This window comes from Typopeltis vanoorti, chromosome 22, assembly GCF_054136105.1.
Source record: "Typopeltis vanoorti isolate ZY-2024b chromosome 22, IOZ_Tvanoo_1.0, whole genome shotgun sequence".
In the NCBI taxonomy this organism is placed as follows: domain Eukaryota; kingdom Metazoa; phylum Arthropoda; class Arachnida; order Uropygi; family Thelyphonidae; genus Typopeltis; species Typopeltis vanoorti.
The window spans coordinates 66,720,805-66,734,572 of record NC_143570.1 but is presented as its reverse complement, the minus strand read 5'-3'; the positions used below and the strand labels follow the sequence as shown (position 1 = coordinate 66,734,572).

General features: G+C 36.3%; 1 protein-coding gene across 1 annotated transcript in view; it reads left to right on the top strand.

The window, feature by feature from the left end:
• Positions 1-13,768, top strand: part of LOC150094470 (UBX domain-containing protein 7) — a 520,016-nt gene that overhangs the window by 470,000 nt on the left and 36,248 nt on the right. The window lies entirely within an intron of this gene.

Here is a 13,768-nt window from a genome sequence, read left to right as displayed (position 1 = left end):
CAAAAAAGACAAAAACTGGTCAGATATTTCTGAGAATTAACACAAAATGTTATATTCAGGCAATGAAAATCAAGGAAAAGGAGTAGCCAAAATATTCAACACTAATTACGAGGCTAATCTTCTTGAATGGCAGGCAGTCTCAAGGAAAACAGGACAAAAAGGAAAAGTTGGTCCTTGTTGGAGATCTAAATAGCAGTGTAAGAAATAATTGTCAGACATACAGAAATACTATGGGGAAAATTTGAAGAAAAGAGCAAAGCTAATAAGTCTGGCATATACCTGTTGGATTTCTGTTCAGGACATGGATTGTCTATTACTAACACTATGTTCCAACATAAAAATGTGCACAAATTCACATGGAGAGAAGAGACAAGGAATAAGAAACGTCTCATTGACTATGTTATTGTTGATAGTGATGTTTTCCCACTGGTTCAGAACACCAGAGTGTACAAAGGATTTGAAATTGGAAGTGATCACCATTTAGTCTACAGTAGGATAAAATTGAATTTCATATTGAAAAGAAGAACATGTCATGTAAGAAAGTTTTAAAGTGAATAAAAGTTGAACAGCTCTCAGATGTGAACTGTAGACTATAATACACAAATATTATTCAAGAAAAAATGAAAGAGTATAAGAGCAGGAACCCAACTTTGGAGATTCAGTGGCAAGTCCTGAAGAAAACATTGATTGATTCAGCCAGAGAGGCATGTGAATAAGTTGTGTGCAAGGATAGAAAAATCAGAACTCTGTGGTGGACACAAGAAGTTAAAGAGTCAGTGAAGGAAAAGAAGAAAGCAAATAAATCAGCTTGTACTCTGAGAATACAGAGACAAATGTAAGAAAGCTAAACACTGTGTAAAACTAACTTAACAAAAGTCAGGGGAGGACTTTTTCAAGAACATAGAAAATAAATATCACGAAGGTGGCAAAATATTCTGGAAGTTGTTGAACAAGCTTAGAAATGGAGGAAAGAGTGCTGTAAACGGAATTATAGATGATAAAGGTAAAATGAAAATGGAAGAAAAAGATATCCTTGAAGTATGGAGTAATTACTTCGAAAACTTGCTAAATGAAACAAGCAGTGATGACAGCACAGTGGTAAAAAACACTGACCATACATACAGTCAGGAATACAAATCTATACTTGAAGTAGAAAAAATCATCAAAAGCCTGAAATGTGGAAAGGCAGCAGGAGTAGATGATATTCGACAAGAAATGCTCAAGTATGGAGGTATAAAAGTCATACAGTGGCTGCACTGCGTAGTTGAGAAGGCATGGACAGAGGGATGAATTCCCGATGATTGGAGTAGAGCTCTCATAGTGCCCATATATAAAAAGGGAAATAAAACTGAATGTGAGAATTACAGAGGCATTTCATTACTGAGTGTTCCTGGCAAGGTCTATGCAAGTATGCTTGAGAAACGGTTCAGAAGAATTGTGGAAGGAAAACTTGCTTGGTGAAGAACAAGCTGGATTCAGGCCAAATAGAGGCTGTCAGGATCAGATCTTCACGTTATGACAAATAGTTGAGAAAGCAGGAATATAACAAAGATCTGTATTTAAGTTTTGTCGATTTGGAAAAGGCATATGACAAGGTGCCAAGAGAGAAGCTATTCAATACGCTGCAGTTATATGGTGTCAATGGGGCATTATATCAAGCAATACTTAGTCTTTATTTGAGTTGTAAGTCAGCAGTTAGAATTGAAGGAAGTACAAGAAGATGGTTTAATGTTAAATCTGGTGTCAGACAAGGATGTACATTATCCTCTCTCTTATTCATTATCTATATAGATCACATTATGAAGGAAAGTGATATTAAACCTGATATCAAAATTGGAGGTGTTAATCTCAGCTCTTTGCTTTATGTGGATGATGTTATTCTTCTAAATAAATTCGCTATAAGTCTGCAAGATTCCATGACTAAATTGAATAGCTGTTGTAATAGATATGGTATGAACATCAGCATTAAAAAGACAAAGATGATGAAAATAGGCAGAATCATTGAAAATATCAACTACAGTGTGAATGGAGAACTTGTAGAATAAGTAAAACATTTCAGCTACATAGGCACGATTTTTAGTGAAGATGGTAAGTTAGATATGGAAATAGACAATAGAATCAACAAAGCTGGTATGGTAGGAAGTCAACTGAATAAATTTATATGGAATAAGAGAGAATTTTTTTTTTGAAAAGACAGTGTTCAAACCAGTTTTAACTTATGGATCTGAGAGCTAGATCAGAAGTAAAACACTTGATCAAAGACTAGAGAAAGCAGTTATGAGAGTCCTGAGAAAGAATAGGAACATGAACAGTTGGCATCAATTTCAATATCATATTAAAAAATTGAGAAAAACTGCAAAGTATACCCTATTTGACCACAAAAGAAACGAAGATATTATGAAAGAATTAAACCAAGAACCAGTAATAGAAAAAATTAAAAAATATAAACATAAATAGATGAAACACGTTCAAAGAATGAAAACAGAAAGATTACCAAAACAAGCCTTAAAGTACAAGCCATTAGGAAAGAAGAAAACCAGGACGTCCTCTTAAACGATTCAACGATGACTTCTAAGGCTGGAATAGGCCATGCTAGGCCTAAATCCTTGATACGTATGATGATGATGATGATGATGATTAAAAAATTGAGTATATTAGGAAAGAATTTGATATTGTCAGCATCCAGGGATGCATTAGCAGAGCTATTCTCAGGTGGTATGGTCACTTAAATGGAATGGGAGAGGAAAGATTAGCAAAACAAGTGTTCTCTGCCAGGTTGGCAGGAAAACAACCCAGAGGAAGACCAAGATATAGATGGATTGATACAGTAAAAAGTGCCTTAGAAGACAGAATTATAAGACCTGATAATATTGGGTCTTGATATTTAATAGAATTTGTAGGAAAATTGTAGATAGGAAGTTAGTAATGATATAAAGTTTTCATGTAGTACTATCATATCCTGTACACCCCTTGAGGGTATATATCAGGAATTTAATGATGATGATGGAATAATTCTGAAATACCTTTGTAGGATGATGCTGGTTGTCTTCTTGTTCAGCGGCATTTGGCAACATACATTTATCTGCTGTTAACCCCTTAACAGACCAATTAAAAATCAGAAAGTGGTCGTTTTTATGCCAATTTCCTTTGGGTGAGGGTGATTTGCTGGATCAAATTCATCATTATTTGAAAAATGTAGAAATTGTTTTATGGCCTGAAAGCATTTCCCACTTTCATCTTCTGAACTAAATACCAGTCTTGATCACTATCCATGATAGGGTAAGAAATATAACGTAAAAATAATAACAAACAAATGTTATAAAATATAAACAGCCTCGATGTAAACGTCACTTTAGTGAACAAATGCACAATTGCAAAACAAAGAATTGACATTCACAGGTGACGATGCAGCAGGCAATAGTGGACAAAAAATACACAAACAAAATAGCTGATACGTGCCATTGGCAACTTTTCTCGGCTGAAAGGAAATAGGCACAAAATTGTCTAGCATGCAAAAAGTGCCTTAGAAGACAGAAATATAAGACCTAATAATATTGGAGTCTTGACGTTTAACAGAATTTGTAGAAAAATTGTAGATTGGAAGTTAGTAATGATGTAATTTTTTCATGTAGTACTATCATATCCTGTACACCCCTTGAGGGTATATATCAGGAATTTAATGATGATGATGATCAAATAATTCTGAAATACCTTTGTAGGATGGTGCTGGCTGTCTTCTTATTCAGCGGCATTCCGGCATATGGTAACATACATTTATCTGCTGCTAACCTCTTAACACACCAATTAAAAATCAGAAAGCAGTCGTTTTTCCATCAATTTCCTTTGGGCGAGGGTGATTTGCTGGATCAAATTCATCATTATTTGAAAAATGTAGAAATTGTTTTAGCCTCGAAGCATTTCCTGCTTTCATCTTCTGAACTAAATACCGGTCTTGATGACTATCCATGATAGGGTAATAAATATAATGTAAAAATAAATAACAAACAAATGTTATAAAATATACACGGCCTCGTTACATTACACACTAGAATCCAAACAGCAGTCAAACCAGTGGACAGAAGCCAGTTGTTCAGCTCCAAAGAAGACATAGTCGGTTCCATCAGCAGGAAAGGTCATGGCATCAGTGTTTTGGGATGCTAAAGGCATTTTGTTTATTAATTAGCTTGACAAGGGTAAAACAATAACCAGGGAATATTATTCCGATCTTTTAACCAGACAAGATGAAAAATTTCTTGAGAAAAGACCCGATTTGCAGAAGAAAGAAATCATTCATTGGGACAATGCACCTGCCCACAAAAGTGTTTTGGCAATGGGAAAATTAAGGAATCTAGGTTTGGCTCCCTCTGACTTCTATCTCTTCCCAAGACTAAAACTCTTCCTCGCTGGTAAGCGTTTTTCTTCGAATCAAGAGGTGATTGCAGCTGTAGAGGTGTATTTTGCAGATCTTACTGAGAACCACTACAGGGAAGGGATAATTGCACCTAGAGCATTGCTGGAATAAATGTATTAGTCTTAAGGAAGATTATGTTGAAAAATTCAAATAAATTTGAAATTATAAATTCCTCTTTTCATTGTTAGGCCGAGAACTTTTCAGACCACCCTCATATATATAAAGAACTTGGTGTTCCTTTTCATTTAGAATACTACTTCTCCCCTGCACTTTATAAATCCAATTAACCTTAGTATAGAGAGTTTTATTGCTGTGTTATCAATTTTATTACAAATGGCAAGAATATAATTTCTTGTCATTTAGAATATAACTTTAGCACTTGTTTAAGTTAAGGGATATTACATCCCATATCGTTTCTTAGCCGAATAAGAAACTCAAAGAGTTTGGTGCCGAATATAATAGAAACTATATAAAGTTCGGCGATTCCAAGCATAAGCAAATACCTGGATACTGCAGCAACTGATCCTTAAGGTAGTGCAAGCTGAGGCAACTAATGTCAAAGGTGGAGCAAGTTCCGATCACTATTCTTGATATTTACTCATAATGTGAACTTAGCTCCTAGGAGCTGTGTTACTGTTCTACATTATGAGAGAAGTCACTACCCAGACCGGTTTCAACCTTTATTGAGGTCTCATCAGTGAGTAGGTAGAACAGTAATACAGCTCCTAGAAGCTAAGTTCACATTATGGGTAAATATCAAGACTAGTGATCAGAGCTTGCTCCACCTTTGACATGAGTTGCCTCAGCTTGCACTACCTTAAGGGTCAGTTGCTGCATTATCCAGGTATTTACTTATGCTTTGAATCGCTGAACTTTATATAGTTTCTACTATATTCGGCACGAAACTCTCTCTGTTTCCTATTATTAGGTTAAGAAACGATATGGGATGTAATATCCCTTAACTTTAACAAGTCATATGTTGCCGAATTGAAGCCTTTGGGTCTTCATGTATCTAATAATTTATTAGGACACCTCTCGGCAATACTCATAGAAGGGTTGTAAGTTCTGTTCGCTACAAACTTGATATTAACTAGGTCTACTCACTGATGAGACCTCAATAAAGGTTGAAACCGGTCTGGGTAGTGACCTTCTCTCATAATGTAGAACAGTAATACAGCTCCTAGGAGCTAAGTTCACATTATGGGTAAATATCAAGAATAGTGATCGGAGCTTGCTCCACCTTTGACATGAGTTGCCTCAGCTTGCACTACCATAAGGGTCAGTTGCTGCAGTATCCAGGTATTTGCTTACGCTTGGAATCACTGAACTTTATATAGTTTCTATTATATTCGGCTAAGAAACGATATGGGATGTAATATCCCTTAACTTAAATAAGTCATATGTTGCCGAATTGAAGCCTTTGACTCTTCATATATCTAATAACTTTAGTACATTGCTTTTATGTTTGGGATGGTGCACTCAAAACGTATTATATTATTAGAGACATGTACAGAATATATAATTTAATTAATATCTTACATTTTCTTCACTGTTATTCATCATCATCAACAGGGAGAGAAGATTGACTCACAAATTCAAAACATGAATTACATAGCATGCATTTACTTACTCATGCCTTGATCATAGCCGAGTAAAAAGGAGGATAAATATTAGTTATAATACAATTTAATGGACTAACTACAGTACAAATGGAATTAGATTATATAAAGACTCTTTCGTTTATTGTTTCTTGTGTGTTTTTGTGTAAAATTGCCTGACATCTTCAGGAATACAATCTTGGCATTGTATTCCCAAAGATGTCTCTGTGACAGAGATGAAATATTGAAATGATTAAACTTGCTGTTTAATTATTTCTCTTTATGCTGTAGTTATTCCATTAAATTGTATTATGGGTGTAAACCACCACTTAAGCCTAATAGTCGAATACAATATCTAGTTCAAAGGGAAACATCATTAGCTTTTGTAAATCAAATACAAGGTTGCATAACTGGTTCATTATTACAAAAAAATATAAATAAATAATATACATATAAAAAGGTTAAAAAAAATTATGAACAGTTAATTTTGATTACTTCCTAGAACTTAGGCATATATCAGGTCATCCCAAAAGTAATGTTGTTTTGAAAGGATATAAAAGATCTTGCTAATTTAATAAAGTATGTATTCTCCATTTGAATCAATAATGCTCTTCCAGTGTTATGAAAGCTTCATAATGCTGTTTCTATAGAATTCAGGAGGTTTAGAGGCAAAGAAATTGCATAGGCTCAATTTCAGTGCCTCTAATGTATCATATTCTTTTTCGTTAATGAAATCTTGCAAATTTTGAAATAAGTGGTAATCTGAAGGTGCATGATCAAGGGAATATGGAGGATGTGGAAGCTTTTCCCATCTGAGTTCCTCAATCTCAGTACTGGTGATTTTTGCACTGTGAGGGCATGCGATATCATGGTGAAAAACAACGCCTTTTCGACTGACCAGAGAACACTTCTTTTCTTTCAGTTTTTCATTCAGTCGATCGAGTTGTTCACAGTATACTTCAGCTGTGATTGTTTGGTTTTGTGGCAAGAGTTCAAGTGTATAATACCAGCCATATCCCATCAAATGCTTAACAAAACCTTCTGAGGGTGAAAGGTCTTGTTTTGGCTGAGGTTTAGCCTGTTCCCCTGAATGCCTTTGGCTCTTAACATTCTTGTAAAGTACCCACTTTTCATCACTGTTGTGTTTACATGACTCAAAAACAAGATTGAACCTCTTGAGAGTGAAGAGCAGTACAGATGGTGGCATGCTCTCTCTTCAATTGTTGTTTGTCAGTTTGTGAGAAACGCTCTTGCCAAGCTTAGACACTATCCAAGTTCTTGCAAATGGCAATGGATGGTCGATGATGGTGAATTAAGATCTTTTGCTAAATCTTCAACAGTTGCATTGTCATTTCTTGCAAATGCTGCTTCCAGCATAGCATTGTCAAGAGAGATGGGGCACCCAGAGTAAAGGGAGTCTTTCAAGCTAAAGTCCTCCTTGTCAAAATTTTTTGGACCGATCGCTAGCACTTTTGCGCATTCAAAACATTATCACCATATGCTTCTTGCATGTTTTTACAGTATTAGCAGCATTGTTGCCTTTTTTTTTTTTTTTTTTTTAACTCAAAGCATGATGTGCTCTTCGGTGACCTCCATACTAATAAAGGGTTATTTAAACAATAACTTATGTACGATGTTCTTGCAAAGTGGAATTCCTTAAAATGAGGCTGCTTCAGCTTAGCAGTACTTATAAAGCTTTAAAAATTCATGTTTAGACAAGCTGAGACACATTTGAACAAGTACAGTATAAAAACTACATTACTTTTGGGATGACATGATATACAGGGTGTTCGGGATAAATTTGACAGTTTCGTAAGGAAAAAGAAAATCTTCTTTGTATCTATTAAATTTAATGAATTGACAAAAAAACATTACAGGCAGAGTTAATTACAATACTATCAACAAGATTTACTCAAAATAACCCCCATTAGCATCGATCACAGCTTCAATTCTGCTTCGGAACCTCGAACAAGCTGATGCTACAGTCTCCCTGGGAAGGGCCGCAAAAACTGTTTTAATTTTATCCATTAACTGGGCTTTTGTATTACTGGAAGTGCGATTGGTGTCTTTTTCAACTGCGCCCCATACAAAATAATCCATGGGGTTAAGGTCTGGGGAGTTTGGAGGCCAAACATTTGGACTGGTGAAGTCGTAGAAATTTTCAGACAACCATTTTTGACTTTTCCCAGAGGTGTGGCAAGGGGCCGAATCCTGCTGCCATACATACGGCCTACCATTGGCTACCCTTGTTATCCAGGGCTTGACTACAGTTAGCAACTCCACGAACAAAGCCCGAATTCCAATGCCAGGGTTCTTCAACACCTGTTCCTGCAGATTTGCGAGGAATTCTGCTGTACGAACGCAATCAGATCGTCTGCTAGGGATCTTTCTTCTTGCTACATCCTCGTAGTCACCATTGCAAGTCTAGTTCATGCCTGATTGTTTTTACTGTATTCAGGGAGCATTGGGAAGCAGTCGTAATATCCTTATTTTGATGGCGGGCACGAATCATCATGATACAAGTTATTCTCTTCCATGATTCAGGTGGGTTCCAGCTATCCATCCTTTCTGACATCTTGTATATGAATGAAGAAGGGTCCAAACTTTTAAATGAAGAGAAGTGTGTGTTAATACATGTAACTTACGGAAAAATATAATTAATTATAAATATGTCAAATTTATCCCGAACACCCTGTATATATATATATATATCTACACACACATGAAGGCGTGCACTGAGAAGTTGTGATGGTCACATGAAGGAATTGAGGTACATGATATGTCTTCCTATATATCCTAAGAGAAAAAAACAGATTATTACAATTTGATGAAACATGGGGGTTAAAGAGTTTTAAGATATGTTCTTTCTTGTGTTTATATAGTGGTGGTGGTGGGCAGTAAATAGCATTGGTATAGTTGTGGTTCATTGTAGTTGGTGGATTGAGTGGTGGAGACAGAGTTGTAGAGTAAGTTCTCCCTCAGTGAGTCTTTAGACTCAATGGAGGTGTCGTAATAATAATAATATATCAGTTGCTTTAATATATTTTTTGTTCTAGTTGTTTATCAGAACTTTTCAGTCCCCCATCCCTCCTTCGTATATATATTATGAAGTTTTAGGGAACAGACAGTACTGCAGAATTATTATTGCACAGGTACCATGGAGTCCTAAGACTCACCATGGGAGACCCAAACTATCAACCCAATATCTGTCATACTTCTACTTTAAATCGTTAACAGACAAAGCACCAACAACTGACTCAGATACCCCGTTCCATTCATTCACCACTCTCCAAGTGAAAAATCGACTCTTCATGCCCTTGCTAACCACACTCTTACCCAATTTCCAGCAATGAACTCGTGTTCTGTCCCCTCTAGCCAAGTGCTGAAACATTTCCCCTGCATCAGTTCTGTAAAATCCTTAAATGTTTTTGTCATAATCCCCCCCCCCATTTTTTTTTGCCTATCAACCAACTTTTGAAATCCACAAATCCTCAATCTATTCTTATTAGGAGCATTCCATAAACCACTAACCATCTTGGTTGCTCGCATCTGGATCTTCTCCATCACTTCCTCATCCCCAAGAAACCCAGATGACCAGACCTGAGTACAGTAATCCAGATGTGGTTGAATCAAGGCTTTATAAAGAAGAATGATAACTCTGTTATCTCTGCTTCTTAGTTTGTTCTTCAATAACCAAGTAATCCTGTGAGCTACCCTGGCTACTTTAGCAATATGCCCTCTATAAACTTCAACTCTCTATGTACTATTACTGCCACCAAATCTCTGGAGTACAGTTCTTCCCATGTGGTAGACAGTATATAATTTTTGTATCCTGAAATGCATATCCACGTTAATTTGACGCCCATACTGTCAGCATATTTAAATCATTCTGCAAACTGTCTGCATCAATTTCATTAACTGTTATACTCTATCGAACTTTGCATCATCAGCAAACAACTGAATATCTTCCTTGAAATTATTTCCTATATCATTTATGTACAAATTAAATAGCAGTGGTCCAATCACAGAGCTCTGCAGCATACAACTGGTCACCAACCTTCTCCTGGATTCTGCTCCAGGAGAAGATTCATCGGAATATACCAAAAACACTAGTTATTTGGTATTTCCCATCAGCCACCTTTTATCTGTATCATATCACCACTTTCCTATCCATTCCCATTTGTTACAATTTGTGTAATAGAGTTCCATGTAGTATCCTTTCAAATGCCTTTCAAAATCCAGCAGTATCATCATGTATCCATTCCCTTTATCCAACTCACCTGCCAGTCTACGTGAAATAGTTACTAGATTACTAAGGCATGACAACACTTCACACAGCCATGTTACTCCTCAGAGTATCACATTCTTATCCACCCATTCCTGAATTCTCTCTTTTGACCAACTTTATCACCACTCCTGAAATACTGATTGGTTTATAATTTCCTACTACAAACTTAGATCCTCATTTATGCAAAGAAATCATTTTGGTCTGCTGCCACTTTCTTGGGATTTAGCCATTTGACTAGTAGCCACCTCCATAACCTAGTCAAAGGCATCACCAGTTTCCCTACACATTCTCTTAAAACACAAGCTGATATCCCATCCAATCCCACAACTGTATTTGCATTCGGATTCTGCAATATCCTAAGTACTTCCAATTCATCAACCTCTGCAATAACAATATGTTGACCTGGATATATTCTTGCAAAATGGTCACTCAGTAGCTCAACAATTTCGTTTGCCTCTATTACCTCTCTACCATCTGTGCTCATTAAAGTTATGCTTCCATAGTCATTCTTCCTCTTATTTGCCACATAATGAAAAAACTCTTGGGGATTTCTTTTCATATCTGATCTTTGTACTGATCATGAATTAGCTGGTTACATATACACCCTCCACAATATTTTCTTTTTTGCAGCTCATGCTTAACAATACTATTTATTCATCCCACTCATCTAATTCCTACCCGGTTTACCCTCCTGATCTTGGATATACAGTGTGATATTGCTTTCTCCAGATACCCCTTGACTATCTCCCGTGCATTGTGAACATCATTCTCTTGTAGATCTTTGTGCCATAGTACTGCTTCAAGCTGCCCCTTAAGTGTATCGTATCAATGTGGTTCCACATGATCACTTTCTCCAGTTGGATGCAATGTAGCCATCTTAATTATGGACAGGTCTTCTGATCCTATAATAAGACTAACACTCTCATACCCCGAGTCTCCATCACATTCTGCTTCAAGTAATTATCCCTCAGTAAGGGTGTAAATTCAATTTCCTTTCTGCCATGTGATCTTTCCTCCTTTCAATGTATGTCTCTGAAGTTGAAGTCCTCCCCTCCCCCATAATAATCACTCGACTTGCACTCATTGCACTAATCTGCTGATGCATATCTTCTGCATCATCCCTGGTCTATATCTTAATCTGCCATCTACCCGACTAGTTCCTACTCTTGTTGACTGCAGTTCATCTGCTATCTTCAGTAGTACCCCCCCCCCCCCCATCCTGTATACTCTATCCTCTGAAAATACTATCACAAAATACACTAAAACAAATACATTCTATCCCTGTGACCACGTCATCTGCTGTTGGCCAAGTCTCACTAATGCCTATAACTTTTGGCAAGGTTGCACTAACCAATGCCAAAAACTCCTCATTTCTGATGCTTCTAGCATTAGTATATAGAAACTGTATAATGGCCCCCCAAACCGCCTTTACATCCTGAATTGACTACCCCATTCATAATTGTCACCTGAGAGAGAAAAACTAGATTCTGCATTTTTGTTCATTCACACCCTCATTTGCTTCATTGAGTGCCTTCACGCACTCATCTGCATCTGCTCCAATTTCTTTAGTTTTCCTGATTTTGCACTTCTGCACTCTCAGAGAGCAAAGCTCTCTCTCTAGATATCTAACTCTGAATCCATTGAGTGCAGTCAGTCAATATTGTATAAATCTTTCAGTCCATCATACTCATGCCATACATCCACAAACTCTACATTTCTTCTGCACAACATGCATATTAATTCATCATTACCTTTCTTCTCAGTTTGCCTTTATCATAGCATAGCAGCAAATCACAAACTTCACCCTTTCATTCTTCTTTTTTTGCTTCTTCCAATAACTCTTTCACATCCTTCTCATACAATACTTCTCACCTCTCAGGTCATTGGTTTCAACAGCATTACTAATATTAATTTTAGCACCAGGAAAACAAGATTTTTTAGTGCTTTTTTAAAGTACTTCTGTTATTATAGAATTGCCATAAAAAATTATCTACTTATGCCCTTCCTTTTGTTTATTCTTATAATTTTATTTTTGACTTCAGACCACTTTCTTTTTTACTGTTCTGAATTCGACTAATCTCTTGCTGTTTCTACAGCCTTTCAGTCTTACGCTTTGTCCTGGTGAAGGACTACATGCAAGCATTCTATTTCTTTATTCAAGTCTTCTGCATTCTTCTTAACTTCTGCCACTGCACTTTCGGTACTCGATACTCTCCACTCTACTATCACGTAATTTGTTCTCTCTGCATTCCCCCTCAAACCATTTATTACACAATTGCTCACTGGTTTCACTCTTCTTACACAAATCTTTTTCAACTTTTGCAATGAATGAATACATCTCACAAAGTTTACACTGCAGAAAATCCTGCAAATTTAGCTTGCCCAACAACGTATTGGATACCATGTTCTGCTATGCATAGGACCCATACCAATAATATATAGTTTAAGGAAATATACATGTTTTACTTATATCTAAATAACTCAGTTCATCTCACACACTTATAAAACAAATAATTACAATAATTTAACTTAATATTATTATCAAAAATTTATTTAAAAAATTACTTATCTTTCTGAAGCATTACAAATCAATGATTTTCACCAAACATCCTTTAACCCAGATCTTGTAAGATTCGAAAGTATTCTGTGTCTGGTGTTAATTGCATGGTAAGCAAGGTTAAGCTTACTAGATTCCAGGAAATTTTGATATTCTAATCTCAGCAGAATGGTCCATCTCTCAATAATTACAAAGTCAACACATGCAGTTTGATACAAGCCGAGGAAATTTTATCTGATGTTCCTTTCAGATAGGATGGTCCCTGGTGCACCACTTGCTTCCTTCCCTAGTTATGTCACTGCATTTTCCTCATTTCTTCCAATGCGCAACATAAATGATATTTGGAGAGTTACAACAGAATTCCATGTCTGCTAGCATATAATCTCAAATGAAATCTTAACAACTTTCTTCTTCTTCTTTCTCTTCAACTTCTTGCTCCACTTTTCTGCCCTAAGGTAGCACTACACTATAGGTTGAACAACTTCTTATATATGAGATTCCCATATTAAGAAAGTAAATAAAAATATTATTGCAATTCTGTTTTAGATATACCATATCAGACAGTTTCAGCTTTCTGCATTAAACCTTTCTATTGCCTTAATTTCTGCCTCTAATCTCTCTCTCTCTCTCCAGTTATTCTGCAATTTTACTTTCATTCTTTAACTGTTCCCTCTTGGTCAATTTCTGATAGGGATGTCATGGGGATTTTAATGTTCACAACTGCAAGCAGCTTTATTTTTTATTGCACTACTCTTTGTGGGTACAGAGAGAGAGAGAGAGAGATGCAAAGACATTTACTATCACTAGTGATCTTAGGCAAATTGCTCACATGCAATGGTGAGCTATAAGGGGCTCGCACATGAGCCCTTTGTTAAATTTTTCTGAAATTTCCGAGCCCCTTGTTCTTCTTGTTT